The 15760-nt window shown below is 42.4% G+C and overlaps 1 protein-coding gene across 12 annotated transcripts in view; it reads left to right on the top strand.

Annotated features, from left to right (window-relative positions):
- Positions 1–640: 640 nt before the first annotated feature.
- LOC128703925 (tyrosine-protein kinase Src64B) overlaps positions 641–15760 on the top strand; it is a 134361-nt gene continuing 119241 nt past the window's right edge. For 7 of the 12 annotated variants that reach the window (XM_053798809.2, XM_053798808.2, XM_053798806.2 and 4 more), the window contains exon 1: positions 641–760. The gene's annotated coding sequence lies outside the window, so the exon portion shown is untranslated. The remainder of the gene's footprint in view (positions 761–15760) is intronic. The other 5 variants (XR_008409389.2, XR_008409388.2, XM_053798802.2 and 2 more) reach the window with 2 other exon arrangements.

Genomic DNA, 15760 nt, shown 5'->3' with positions numbered 1-15760 from the left:
TAAGGGTTAAACTATCCAAACGTAGATCTACTTTCACGTGCGTAGCGCTCCGAACGTAGATCTACGTTTTATTTTACATGCTTTCGACTGTGGCACGATAGGCCTGAGTTGCCTAGACATGAGAAAATGGGTCTGTGCACTCAGTGTGTGCAGTATTACAAAATTCGGGGACGCCGGGAAAATGCGCTCTTCATTTTAAGTGAAATAAAAAAAAAAATCCCAAAATATTCAGAGCGCTACAAAAGTGAACGTACATTTACGTTTGGACGGTTTAAGAGTTAAATCGTTGGTCTTGGAACTACAGGAGACTTGCGTCAAGTGGTATATAGATAGGTGTAATAAGGAGATTCTTAGTCTCTCTCTTTACTGTCAGTACTAAACTATATCATTTGTGGTGTTTATTAGTGGTGACACTGTGTTGCAGGTATTTATTAGTGGTGACACTGTGTTGCAGGTGTTTATTAGTGGTAACACTGTGTTGCAGGTATTTATTAGTGGTGACACTGTGTTGCAGGTATTTATTAGTGGTGACACTGTGTTGCAGGTATTTATTAGTGGTGACACTGTGTTGCAGGTATTTATTAGTGGTAACACTGTGTTGCAGGTATTTATTAGTGGTAACACTGTGTTGCAGGTATTTATTAGTGGTGACACTGTGTTGCAAGTGTGATGATTATTAATGTTATATTTGTTGTATTGCAGGTAAGATGAGCTGAGGCAGTGACCCTCCAAGTGTACTATCCTACTACAACTATTGTAGGTAATGTACTCTCTTATCCAGCTCCATACAAGTGTAATAGTTGTACTATTGTAAATAGTCATACTAGTGGGTGTAATGCTCATACTAGTAAGTCATACTAGGCACCAGGCACCAGTATGACTTACTAGTGTAAGTCAAACTGGTGCTTGGTTGATCTGGTACCTCTCTGGTGTAATATACAGTGGTACCTCGAGTTTCGAACAACTCCCAACTCGAACAATTATGTAAGTGTGTTTTTTGTAAGTGCTTTTGTAAGTGTATTTTTGGGGGTCTGAAACAGACTGATCTGATTTGCATTATTCCCTATGGTAACAAATTCGTTCGGTATCGGCTCTCGAACAGCCTTCTGGAATGAATTAATTTTCTAAGTCGAGGTACCACTGTATTAGTGTTACGTCAGCAAATAACAGAACCAACCACTTCAAAAAATACTTTGAACAAATATTCACAAGAAGTGTGTACACTCCGTTATAGTCTTTATTTCCTCCATTCTTCTGTAGCGGAGCAACTTAAACTTGTCCTCATCGAACATGATATTGTTGCCTGAGGGATGCTGGAAGACTTGATTTAAACCTGCTTGAAGATATGGCAAATCTTCAAGTGGATATAAATCATCTGCTTGAAGATTTGCCGTGTCTTCAGCCAGATATAAATCATCTGCGTGAAGATTTGCCGTGTCTTCAGCCAGATATAAATCATCTGCTTGAAGATTTGCCGTGTCTTTAACCGGATATAAATCATCTGCGTGAAGATTTGCCATGTCTTCAGCCAGATATAAATCATCTGCTTGAAGATTTGCCGTGTCTTTAACCGGATATAAATCATCTGCGTGAAGATTTGCCGTGTCTTTAACCGGATATAAATCATCTGCGTGAAGATTTGCCGTGTCTTTAACCGGATATAAATCATCTGCTTGAAGATTTGCCGTGTCTTCAGCCAGATATAAATCAAGTTTTCCAGTGGGCCTCAGACAACCATATGTTCAGTGAGGGTAAGATTTAGCTGCTCTGTTTTAGGTGCTTGGAGGAAATAGACTGAAACAGCTTACAGGACAAGCTTAAATAATTCATTATAGAGAAAGTTTCATGTGCGAGACTTGGGAGTAATAATGTCAGGTAAGAGGACACAAGTGCAACTAATTTGACATTTTATTGTGGCAATGTTTTGCTCTCCAGAAGCTTTATTAAGCTGTTTTGGCTTGATAAAGCTCCTGTAGAGCGAAACGTTGCCACAGTAAAATGTTACATTAGTTGCACTTGTGTCCTTTTACCTAACATATTGTCGGTAATTTTACCAATGTTAAGTAATAATGTCAGAAGCCGTCACGTTCAAGAATCACAACAATGTTGTTGTTGATGCCACAAGGAAAATGATAGACTGGATAACTAGAACTCTCAAGACAAGAGAGGCTGAGGCATTGATGATACTCTTAAAGTCACTTGTTCTCTCCAGGCTGGAATACTGTTGTATACTGACTACTACCTTCAAGGTAGGCTGGAATACTGTTGTATACTGACTACTACCTTCAAGGTAGGCTGGTATACTGTTGTATACTGACTACCACCTTCAAGGTAGGCTGGTATACTGTTGTATACTGACTACCACCTTCAAGGTAGGCTGGTATACTGTTGTATACTGACTACCACCTTCAAGGTAGGCTGGTATACTGTTGTATACTGACTACCACCTTCAAGGTAGGCTGGTATACTGTTGTATACTGACTACCACCTTCAAGGTAGGCTGGTATATTGTTGTATACTGACGACCTCCTTCAAGGTAGGCTGGTATACTGTTGTATACTGACTACCACCTTCAAGGCAGGCTGGTATACTGTTGTATACTGACTACCACCTTCAAGGTAGGCTGGTATACTATTGTATACTGACTACCACCTTCAAGGCAGGCTGGTATACTATTGTATACTGACTACCACCTTCAAGGCAGGCTGGTATACTGTTGTATACTGACTACCACCTTCAAGGTAGGCTGATATACTATTGTATACTGACTACCACCTTCAAGGCAGGCTGGTATACTATTGTATACTGACTACCACCTTCAAGGTAGGCTGGTATATTGTTGTATACTGACTACCACCTTCAAGGTAGGCTGGTATACTGTTGTATACTGACTACCACCTTCAAGGTAGGCTGGTATACTGTTGTATACTGACTACCACCTTCAAGGCAGGCTGGTATACTATTGTATACTGACTACCACCTTCAAGGTAGGCTGGTATATTGTCGTATACTGGCAACCTCCTTCAAGGTAGGCTGGTATATTGTTGTATACTGACCATCACCTTCAAGGCAGGTGAGGTTGCTGAGCTGGAAAATGTACAGAGAACTTTCACTGCTTGTGTACAATCAATCATTTGATCTACTGGGAGCACTTAACGTTTCTTGAATTGAACACTTTGGAATGTAGGAAAGGGACAATCATAATTTACACCTGGAAAATCCTGGAGGGAGTGATTCCAGACCTACAGACTGGTCAAGGACTGGGCCATGGGGGGTATTGACCCCCAGAACACCCTCCAGGTAGGTAGACCAAGAACAACCAGGCTGTGATGGATATGTGGGTCAGCAGTCCACTAGCAGTAACACCTTGGTTGACCAGGCTAGCACCAAACAAACCTGACCCATGGCCATTGGCCAGGAGTAGAGAAACTCTGGAAGCTCATCAAAGGTATATCAAAGGTATACTAGTAAAGCTCTAGCTCTCTTCAGAAGGGAGAACTTGACGAATTACTTAAATTCGTTAATGACCAGCTGGACTGTGGTTTGTACGTTACGCTGTGTGTGGCCAGCAGTAACGACCTAATTAATGAGGCCTTGATCCACCAGGAGGCCTGGTCTGGGACCCAGTCTAGTGGGTGTTAACCCCCTTAAAAATGCCCTTCTGGTAACCTTCAGTTTAACCCAAATCTTCTGCCATACTCCAGAGCGTATTGTATTATATCAGTACAAACAGCTGCCTCCATTTCTGGTACGGAATTGTGTGGAAAAAGACTCTTACGTACAATTCAAGGCATAGATATCTTTGATATACCTTTATCAGAAGTACGATAAAAAGACACATGTGCAACAGTTTATTCCAAAACGTTTCGCCTACACAGTAGGCTTCTTCAGTCAAGTACAGAAGATATAGCAGGAGCAGCAGAGATGTGAAAACGATATAATCAGTCCATCACCCTTGAAGGATGATGGACTTATTTCCTCTAATACCTTCTTCTCCAGGTTGAGAGACTGAGGCGGTTAGTCTCTCAACCAGAAGAAAATATTTATTAGAGGAAGCCTTTCAACATGATTAGTTTCTTCAGTTCTAATATATAAACAGCTAAGAACGAGTACATAGAAGAACATCCCCATACTTAAATTTGGTTTCCTCAGTTTCAGTTATCTGCTGTTTACTGTGGCCAAAAAATTCAAGTACAGTGGTCCCTCGTTTTTCGTAATTAATCCGTTCCTGGAGCCATTACTATAAACGAAATTTACGATTTACAAATCAATTTTCCCCATAAGAAATAATGTAAATACAATTAATCCGTTCCTGACACCCAGAAGTATTAAAACAAAAAATTTTTAACATGAAATATACATGTAGTACATAAACAATACAATGGGAAATGATGAATGAAACATTAACAGCATAACACTTACCTTTATTGGAGATTCTTCTTAGTGTATGGGAGACTGGAGGAGGAGAGAGAGTGGATTGTTTATAGTTTGGAAGGGGAATCCCCTTCCAGCAACACCTCGGGTACCAATTGCTTTTCTGGGGTTGCTTCTCTTCTCTGTTTCTTAATGCCACTAGGACCACCTTGAGAGTCACTGGAGTCCTGTCTCGCAAAATAACTGTGGAGAGAGCTCTGTTTCTGGCGTCTCTTTAACACTTCCCTAAAATGGCCCGAGACTTTGTCACTGTACATGTTGCCAATATGGCTTGCAACAACCTTGTTAGGGTGATGTTTCTCCATAAAGCTTTCCATCTTACCCCACATAGTAAAAATCTCTTTAATTTCTGAAGAAGGCACCTTCTTCCATCTCTCTTCCTCCTCCTCTGCAGCAAGATTCTGAGCTGCGATGTGTTGCTCTTCCTGCTGAAGATCTTGCAGCTCCTCAGTGGTGAGCTTTTCATTGTGGTCTTCCACCAATTCTTCCACATCCTCCAAACTCACATCCAACCCCATGGAACTCCCCAGTGCCACAATTGATTTAACAACAGACATAGGCTCATCAGGGTCAGTCCCAAAACCTTCAAAATCCCTCTTGTCGACACAATCTGGCCACAATTTTCTCCAGGCAGAGCTCGAAGTCCTGGTAGTCACTCCCTCCCAAGCCATACCTATAAGCGTTATGCAGTGGAGGATGCTGAAGTGTTCTCTCCAAAATTCCCTTAGGGTCAAGTGAGTGTCTGTGGTCACAGTCAAGCACCTGTGAAACATTGCTTTTGTGTAGAGTTTTTTAAAGTTTGCAATGACCTGCTGGTCCATGGGCTGGAGGAGAGGAGTGGTATTTGGGGGCAAGAACTTTACTGTGATGAACCCAAACTCCTCAAAAATTAGGTCATCCAAGTTTGGAGGATGAGCAGGTGTATTATCCATTACTAGCAGGCACTTGAGATCCAATTTCTTTTCCAGGAGATACTCCTTCACACTAGGGCCAAACACTTCATTGAACCACTCGACGAAAATTTCCCTCTTGACCTATGCCTTACTATTAGATTTCCAAAACACACACAATTTACTCTTCATAACATTGTTTTTCCTGAACACTCTGGGATTTTCAGAATGGTACACTAGTAATGGCTTCACTTTGAAATCCCCACTAGCATTAGCACAGAACATTAGCGTCAGCCTGTCTTTCATAGGCTTGTGTCCTGGCATTGCCTTTTCCTTTTGTGTAATGAAGGTCCTCTTTAGCATTTTCTTCCAAAAGAGGCCTGTTTCGTCACAGTTGAACACTTGTTCAGGTTTCAGTCCTTCAGCCTCTATGTACTCCTGGAATTCATGCACATATTTTTCGGCTGCCTTGTGGTCCGAACTGGCAGCCTCACCATGCCTTACCACACTGTGTATGCCAGTACAGTTCTTAAATCTCTCAAACCAGCCTTTGCTGGCCTTAAATTCACTCACATCACCACTATTTGCAGGCAATTTCTTTACCAAATCTTCATGCAACTGCCTAGCCTTTTCACAAATAATCGAAGTCATAAGAGTATCTCCTGCTAATTGTTTCTCATTTATCCACACCAATAATAACTTCTCAACCTCTTCGAGTACTGGTGATCTCATTTTTGTCAGCATAGTTACCCCCTTTGCAACAACAGCGTCCTTTATTTCCTTTTTCTTGGCTACTATGGAACATAAGGTTGTGTAGGGTTTCTTATACATCCTGGCCAGTTCGGCCACACTTGTACCACTTTCATATCGTTCAATGATGGTTTTCTTAAATTCAATCGTATTTCTCACCTTCTTTACCACAGGCTTGGCACTAGGAGCTTTCTTTGGAGCCATGGTAGATTATTTAGTACTTGCAAGCACTAAAATAAATGGAATATTATGAAATATTTTACTGGAGCACGTGAGGGGACCTTCGCTCACTGGTAAACAATGCCAGACTGGCTGCCGCCATGGCTCACACCGTGGGTACGCGTCCCGAACGAACTACGACTCGCGAGTCAACCTATGAAAAGCGAGTCCATGTTTATACGAAATTACCCCTATGATTGGCGAAATTTACGATTGCCGAGAACTACGAAAAGCGAGGGACACTGTATAAATATATATTAAATATATAGGGGTAGAAGTCAGGTGGTAAGCTGTGAGACGGTAGCAGTAGTAATAAGACCATAAAAAAGAGGGAGCACTACATCAGGCCTACTGGCCTATACTAGGCAAGTCCTTCTCAAACCCAAACCCACTAGCAAAAATATCTGCCACAATCACAGGCCTGGTCGCAGACTGAGCCGCGGGGGCATTGACCCCCGAAACCTTCTCCAGGTATTACCATTGTTACCCAAGGAATAAACTTTGATAACACTATTAACTAATGTGCAAGTCCCACTCAACTCTGACCCCTCCCACTAACGTATTTACCTAACCTAGGCAGTTTAAGCTACCTAAACTTTTAACTTCAGTAACCCTTCTACGTAGACTGTTCCACTCATCCACTGCTGGGTAGACTGTTCCACTCATCCACTGCTGGGTAGACTGTTCCACTCATCCACTGCTGGGTAGACTGTTCCACTCATCCACTGCTGGGTAGACTGTTCCACTCATCCACTGCTGGGTAGACTGTTCCACTCATCCACTGCTGGGTAGACTGTTCCACTCATCCACTGCTGGGTAGACTGTTCCACTCATCCACTGCTGGGTAGACTGTTCTACTCATCCACTGATGGGTAGAATGTTTCACTCATCCACTGCTGGGTAGAATGTTCTACTCATCCACTGTTGGGTAGACTGTTCCACTTATCTACTGCTGGGTAGACTGTTTCACTCATCTACTGCTGGGTAGACTGTTTCACTCATCTACTGCTGGGTAGACTGTTTCACTCATCCACTGCTGGGTAGACTGTTCCACTCATCCACTGCTGGGTAGACTGTTCCACTCATCCATTGCAAGGTAGACTGTTCCAGTCATCCACTGCTGGGTAGACTGTTCCACTCATCCATTGCAAGGTAGACTGTTCCAGTCATCCACTGCTGGGTAGACTGTTCCACTCATCCACTGCTGGGTAGACTGTTTCACTCATCTACTGCTGGGTAGACTGTTCCACTCATCCACTGCTGGGTAGACTGTTCCACTCATCCACTGCTGGGTAGACTGTTCCACTCATCCATTGCAAGGTAGACTGTTCCACTCATCCACTGCTGGGTAGACTGTTCCACTCATCCATTGCAAGGTAGACTGTTCCATTCATCCACTGCTGGGTAGGCTGTTTCACTCATCTACTGCTGGGTAGACTGTTCTACTCATCCACTGCAAGGTAGACTGTTCCACTCATCCATTGCAAGGTAGACTGTTCCACTCATCCACTGCTGGGTAGACTGTTCCACTCATCCACTGTTGGGTAGATTGTTCCACTCATCCACTGCAAGGTAGACTATTCCACTCATCCTCTGCAAGGTAGACTGTTCCACTCATCCACTGCAAGGTAGACTATTCCACTCATCCACTGCAAGGTAGACTGTTCCAATCATCCACTGCAAGGTAGACTGTTCCAGTCATCCACTGCAAGGTAGACTGTTCCAATCATCCACTGCTGGGTAGATTGTTCCACTCATCCACTGCGAGGTAGACTATTCCACTCATCCACTTCAAGGTAGACTGTTCCACTTATCCACTGCTAGGTAGACTGTTCCAGTCATGCACTGCAAAGTAGACTGTTCCAATCATCCACTGCAAGGTAGACTGTTCCAGTCATGCACTGCAAAGTAGACTGTTCCAATCATCCACTGCAAGGTAGACTGTTCCACTTATCCACTGCTAGGTAGACTGTTCCAGTCATGCACTGCTGGGTAGACTGTTCCACTCATCCACTGCAAGGTAGACTGTTCCAATCATCCACTGCAAGGTAGACTGTTCCACTTATCCACTGCAAGGTAGACTGTTCCAGTCATGCACTGTAAGGTAGACTGTTCTAGTCATGCACTGCAAGGTAGACTGTTCCACTCATCCACTGCAAGGTAGACTGTTCCAATCATCCACTGCAAGGTAGACTGTTCCACTCATCCACTGCAAGGTAGACTGTTCCAATCATCCACTGCAAGGTAGATTGTTCCAATCATCCACTGCAAGGTAGACTGTTCCACTCATCCACTGCAAGGTAGACTGTTCCACTCATCCACTGCAAGGTAGACTGTTCCACTCATCCACTGCAAGGTAGACTGTTCCACTCATCCACTACTGTATTATTCCTTGAATAACCCACACTTAATTTGGTAAACAGGAAAAAATAAAGTCGGACATGACACAGTGCAGCGTTCTACATGAAACGAACCAGACGAGTCAGGAAACTGTTTTTTCTTGTGAGAGGAAGAGAGGGATAACAAAATAGAGATAAAATGTGAGGCAGTGGTTGCCACATCAAAGCTACGCACACACTAACACCAGTGTAAAATATCATCTTGAACACAATGCTCTCTTAACAATGTAGTCACAGCATTGCCGGTGAAAATTATTAGCGACAGAATTTAGTCATTGTTCTTGTATACAAATCACTTAATGCAATTTCCCAGTAGTTTTTAAGATCAACTCGTGAAAATTGAACACTAGCTCGTTGACCTTATCAGTGTTGTTCCGAACATTATCTTGCTTGTTGCTTTCAGTTTAAAACACCTAAAATGAATGAACATAGTGAATACAGTGGCAGCAGATAATGTCCAAGGATGGATGGTAGTTCAGGTGCTGGATCAACCAGGTTGTGATGGTCAGCAGGACATCAACAGCAACCTGGTTGACCAGGCAAGCACCAGGTAACCTAGAGGATACCTGAATCACAATTCAGGGAGGTCAGTGCTCTTTGTGGTGCAGTCTCAGACTTCTTGGAGGATCAAGGCTTGATGAACCAGGCTGCTATTGCTGGCTACACATATTCCAACATGTGAACCACAGCCCAGCTACTCAGGCTCTGATTTGAGTAACTTCTACAGTTCCCTCTTGAAGACAGCTAGACGCTTGTTTGTAAGTCTCATATGCATGGTATGAGGACGCTGAACAGTCGGGACCTCTTGACTTTTGTGTATTACACGTCTTGCATGGAAGGTAGTGCGAGGCAATCTACCATGCCTGTGTTTGCTGAGAAGAAAACCAGAGTAGCTGCATATAGGAGCAATGCAGGATATGTAGACACTTGTAGAATAGAATGCAGTTTACTGGCTGTGGGTTCTTCCAGGCAGATGCGAGTAAGGTCAGCCCAGAGCCAAGTCCAACAGGGAGAGCAGGTGTTGTGCAAGAAGCTGCTGGGAAGTGAGAGAGACCAAGAGCTAGCCACAAGGACTGACCTCAGTGTTAACCCTCTGGTGGGTGCTATCAAAAACAGGCCATAGGCCAGCAACTCCTCTAGCGGGAGTTATGGGAAACATATGGGTTAGGCATACTGTCTACATTCATTGAGTTCTCTGTTAGTGTACTTAACACACTCAGACTCATTAACAGCAACAAACAGGTTGACTAAACAGGCACCGAAGAAGCTTGGTCCAGGACCACCAGCAAGAACAACCTAGTTGACCAGACAAGCACCAGAAAAACCTGGTCCAGGACCACCAGCAGTAACTACCTGGTTGACCAGACAAGCCTGGTCCAGTCGACTTTGAAAAAACCATCGATAGCATACCCATGCATTCTTTTCCAGGCTTTGACTTGTGAAATTGAATATTTTTTAAAACTTGTAAGAAACCATTATCTCAGGCATTTAGTATTTTGTGGAGAAGAAGCCTGGGCACAGGTATCATCCCACAATCATTGACAACCGCTGTTATTGCCCCACTCCACAAAGGTGGCAGTAAAACAATTGCACAAAACTATAGAGCAATACCACCAACTTCACACATTATCAGAATCTTTGAATGTGTCCCAAGAAACAAGAATGCCAGTCAGGAAGAAGAATAAGGTCACAGTAAGATAGCTAGAGTAATGCATAAATAACCTGCGCTTAGGAGACTGAAACTTGCGATGACATTTTGGTACTCAAACATCCGAGTTACTGGGAATGCTTGAAGCCCATTCAGCTGTATTCCTTGGAATGTAGGCAAGAAAGATACATCATAAATTACACCTAGAAAATCCTGGAGATACTGGTCACAAATTTGAACACCAAAATCACATGGTGTAAAATACCTTCACTTAAAATCAGGGGCACGATTAGTACACTAAGAGAGAACTTAGTGAGTGTCGAAGGTCCCTGGCTCGTCAGTGCCTCCCTCCGTGCATTAAGGAGGAATTACCACAAACTTTTGTCTGTCTTCAAAAGGGAACTGGACAATTTTCTCATCAATGCCTTGCCAGCTGGGCTGTGCTTCATATATTGGACTGTGTGTGGCCAGCAGTAACAGCCTGGTTAATCAGACCTTGGTCCTCCAGGAGGCTTGATTTAAGACTGGGCCACGGGAGCATTGGCCCCCAGAAACTTCGTTTAGGTGTCACTTCTTTGAGGTTATTCCACTCCATAACCACCTTGAGACTGAAGAAATACTTCCTAACATCCCTGTGACTGATCTGTGTCTTTAGCTTCCAACTGTGCCCCTCAGTACCTGTTTCCCACCTCTCAAACAGCCTGTCCCTGTTCACCCTATCAATTTCTTCGAGTATTTTGTATTTTGTTGTCTCCCTGGGTCCTTCTGTCATTAGATTAAATTCCTGTGACACATGTGCAACTCTTGGGAATCTCTATTGAGGAAATGTTTCGCCACACAGTGGCTTCATCAGTCCATACAAAGGATAAACATGAAGAACAGGAGGAGAGTGAGGTAATCAGTCCCTCAGCCTTGAGTCGATGTGGTCAGTCCATCTATTCAAGATTGATGGACTGACCACATCGACTCAAGGCTGAGGGACTGATTACCTCATTCTCCTCCTGTTCTTCATGTTTATCCTTTGTATGGACTGATGAAGCCACTGTGTGGCGAAACATTTCCTCAATAAAGATTCCCAAGAGTTGCACATGTGTCTAATTTAACAACGTGTCGGTTCTTTGAACCATTCATCTACAGATTAAATTCCTTCAGCCTTTTAACTTCGCTTGTACTGCTTTGCTCTGGAACTAGCCTTGTTGCATGCTTCTGTACTTTCTCTCGTTTCTTAATATGCTTCTTCAGTTGTGGGTTCAATACTGGTGCTGCATACTCCAAGATGGGACTGACTCGTGTATGAAGCTCTCGGAATGACTGTTGAGATTCCTGAAGGCTACTTTTAGATTTGCCAGGCGAGCATTGACTGCAGAGGTTATTCAGTTTGATGTGTTTGGTGATATGCTAGGTACCGTGCTTATTCCCAGGTCCTTTACTTTAAATAAGGTCTGCAGCTTATGTACATCGAGTCTGTACTCTGTGTCTGGTCTTCTGGTCCTGTGCATGTGAACGTGCATACACACACGTGCACACGCACATGTACCCACACACGTACACACAAAGCGTGTGCACACACGCACACACACACAGTAGTGACCAGCGAAGAGGCAGGGCCAGGAGCTGTGACTATGTATATGTATGTATGTTTGCATACAGATGTTCAAGTTATAATGGTCTTTTGAGTTATGATTTACCCTCATAAAGGAATTTAGTTTTGAGTTGAGATAAAGAAAATTGAGATACAGTATGTGCATGATGGTTGGCGCTTGTAGGTGAACAGAATTCAGCCAACCAGCGACATGGTAGCTTGCCTCTTGGGCAGCGTCGGAGCCAATAAGAGCATTAGTGTGGGGTGTGTTGGGGTGACTTAGCACCCAATCAGCAGTGGAAATGAATGTCTCTGAGGTAGCATCATGCCCAATAGCAGCATTTGTACTACAGTTTATTGTTTCCTCTTCAGTTTGAGGCTGCCATGCATGTTGCCCACACCAGCTCTGCATTACAGCTGCTCCTCAACTCATGATATTTCAACTTCACGATGGCCCAAAAGCAATTACTTTGGAGATGAAACTAGAGTGGACCCCCGGTTTACGATATTTCATTCCAGAAGTATGTTCAGGTGCCAGTACTGACCGAATTTGTTCCCATAAGGAATATTGTGAATTAGATTAGTCCATTTCAGACCCCCAAACATACACGTACAAACGCACTTACATAAATACACTTACATAATTGGTCGCATTGGGAGGTGATCGTAAAGCCGGGGTCCACTGTATAGATTATTGCATGAAGGTGGGAAGTTCGTAACTTGTATACATACATGTACATGTATTAGTATTTAGTTACAATAATTATTTACTTATTCAGTGACAGTACTTATTTATTTATTTAGCATATCGTATTCACATTGGACTTACGATGGGTTAGTCAGAACATAACTCCATCGTAAGTAGAGGAGCACCTGTATTTACCCTTCTTAACCGCATTTGCGATTTAATTGCACCTCATCATGACCCCTCAAGTGTGTGTGATAAACAAGCAATTTCTTTGAAGTTCAAGGAAGAACTTGTTAAAAAAAAACATGGAGTTAGAAATAGCGAACTGGTGCACGAGTATGGCTTTCCACAACAACCATCAGATCAAAATCAAAAAATCAAAATTTTATTTCTTTGCTAGGGTTACAATGTGTGTTTACATTTCATAATTAGATTGGCACAAAGAAAGTCACCATCATGCTGAGGCATTTCGGGCAGACTTAACCTAATACAGTGGACCCCCGCTTTATGATCACCCCAATGCGACCAATTATGTAAGTGTATTTATGTAAGTGCGTTTGTATGTGTATGTTTGGGGGTCTGAAATGGACTAATCTACTTCACAATATTCCTTATGGGAACAAATTCGGTCAGTACTGGCACCTGAACATACTACTGGAATGAAATAATATCGTAAACCGGGGGTCCACTGTACTTAAAGACTTCTTAAATCTAGACAGGTGAAGAGTGCTAGATTACACACATTCAGTATTTTACTCTATTATTAATGTGAAGTAGTATGATCTATATTATCATAAACAAATTACAGAAAGTATTAAGGTGGCAGATAAATTTTTAGCTAGTGAGGAAAGGCACAGAGAAATTATTAGAGATGGAGAGATTTGATTATTGTGGATAAGAGAGAAGCAAGTGAAGGAAGATTATTATGATAAACTTTATAAACCATTGGTGATGTTAGTCTAGGGAAGTTTTATGGAGAATTATTCTCCAGTTATATCGTAATAAGGTTATAAGGAGATCGAAAAAACTTCGTAAAACGTATCTTTAATATAAAGTAGATATCGTTATAGACTTAAGGTATTTAGTTGTACCTTTTTCTTAATTATATATAAACAGACTTTATACACAACTTATAAATTAAGGAGACCTTCATTCTTAGCTGAATGGGCTTTTAATATCAGTTGAACAAAAAAGTTACATCATCCTCTATTTTCTAAGGAGATTAGCCTGTTGACTTAGAAGACTTGACGTCTTTATACACAAGAACTTCTATATAATGAAAATTCCACAATATCTCCCAATTTCTGGTGACTTTAGCGAATAAAGCTTCAGACCAAATGCTTCACCGTTTCGGTTAAAAGGAGTAAGCCATGAAGACCTTCTCTATACCCAGAGAGGTGCTGTACTGCCTGCTCTACTCCACTCACATCTGACGTAAGCTCGTGTCAGGCGAGTACTAACCAGAGGTGAGGTCATAAATGGTTGTTATCACTGGTAAATGATGTATCAGTGCAAAATACATATACAGTGGACCCCCGCATAACGATTTTAATCCGTGCAAGAGGGGTAATTGTTATGCGAAATAATCGGTATGTGAATGAATTTTCCCCATAAGAAATAATGGAAATAAAATTAATCCGTGCAAGACACCCAAAAGTATGAAAAAAAAAAATTTTTACCACATGAAATATACATTTTCCTACACACAAAGAGAAGGATACATGCACAATAGTAGAGTAGTACATGCACAATATATACTGTGCATGTACTACTCTACTAAATGAAGAATAAATGACACTTACCTTTATTGAAGATGCAGCAATGACTGATGAGACACTGTGTCCTGGGAGTGCCTTTTCCTCCTGAGTACTGTAGGTCCTGTTTGGCATTTTCTTCCAGAACAGGCCTTATCACACTGTGTATGCCACTACGATTCTTAAATCTCTCAAACCAACCTTTGCTGGCTTTAAATTCACCAATATGAGCACTAGTTCCAGGCATTTTTCCCTGTTCACCTGGGTGTTAGTCGACTTGTGTGGGTTGCATCCTGGGAGACAAGATTAAGGACCCCACTGGAAATAAGTTAGACAGTCTTCGATGACACTGACTTTTTTGGGTTATCCTGGGTGGCAAATCCTCTGGGGTTAATTGTTTCTTGGTATTCTCAATAAGCCACACCAACAACGGTGCTACAGCAGCAGCAGCAGCTGACGGTGGTACAGCAGCAACAGACGATGCTACAGCAGCAGCAGACGATGCTACAGCAGCAACAGACGATGTTACAGCAGCAGCAGACGATGCTACCGCAGCAGCAGCAGCTGACGGTGGTACAGCAGCAACAGACGATGCTACAGCAGCAACAGACGATGTTACAGCAGCAGCAGACGATGCTACAGCAGCAGCAGCAGCTGACGGTGGTACAGCAGCAACAGACGATGCTACAGCAGCAACAGACGATGTTACAGCAGCAGCAGACAATGCTACAGCAGCAGCAGCAGCTGACAGTGCAGCAGCAGCAGCAGCTGACAGTGCAGCAGCAGCAGCAGCTGTACCACCAATAGTAGCGATGGTTGATTGGGGTTTATTATACAACCTGGCCAGCTCGGAGACACGCACTCCACTTTCATACTTATCAATGATCTTTTTCTTCATCTCTATTGTAATTCTCACCCTTATTGCTGTAGGGTTGGCACTAGAAGCTTTCTTGGGGCCCATGGTCACTTATTTTCCAGAAAAAGCACCGAAAACACTGTAATAATACGAAATATTCCGATTGTATGCTTGGATGTTACCGCGGAGGCTGGCTGGTAAACAATGCCACCGGCGGAACATGTGAGCGTGGCTCAGGCCGCACATTGGACGCGTCTCGGACGAAAATCGGTGAGCGGGTTTTTAAGCGGTATGTGAGGCAAAATTTTGGCGATTAAAGCAAGCGGTATGCGGATTAATCGCTATGTGATGCCATCGGTATGCGGGGGTCCACTGTATATATATATATATATATATATATATATATATATATATATATATATATATGTACACATATATATATATATACATATACATATATATATATATATATATATATATATATATATATATATATATATATATATATATATATATATAATATATATATATATATATATA

This window comes from Cherax quadricarinatus, chromosome 95, assembly GCF_038502225.1.
Source record: "Cherax quadricarinatus isolate ZL_2023a chromosome 95, ASM3850222v1, whole genome shotgun sequence".
NCBI classification, from domain to species: Eukaryota; Metazoa; Arthropoda; class Malacostraca; order Decapoda; family Parastacidae; genus Cherax; species Cherax quadricarinatus.
Note: the sequence above shows the minus strand (reverse complement) of the source record. Positions and strands in the feature narration are given on the sequence as shown.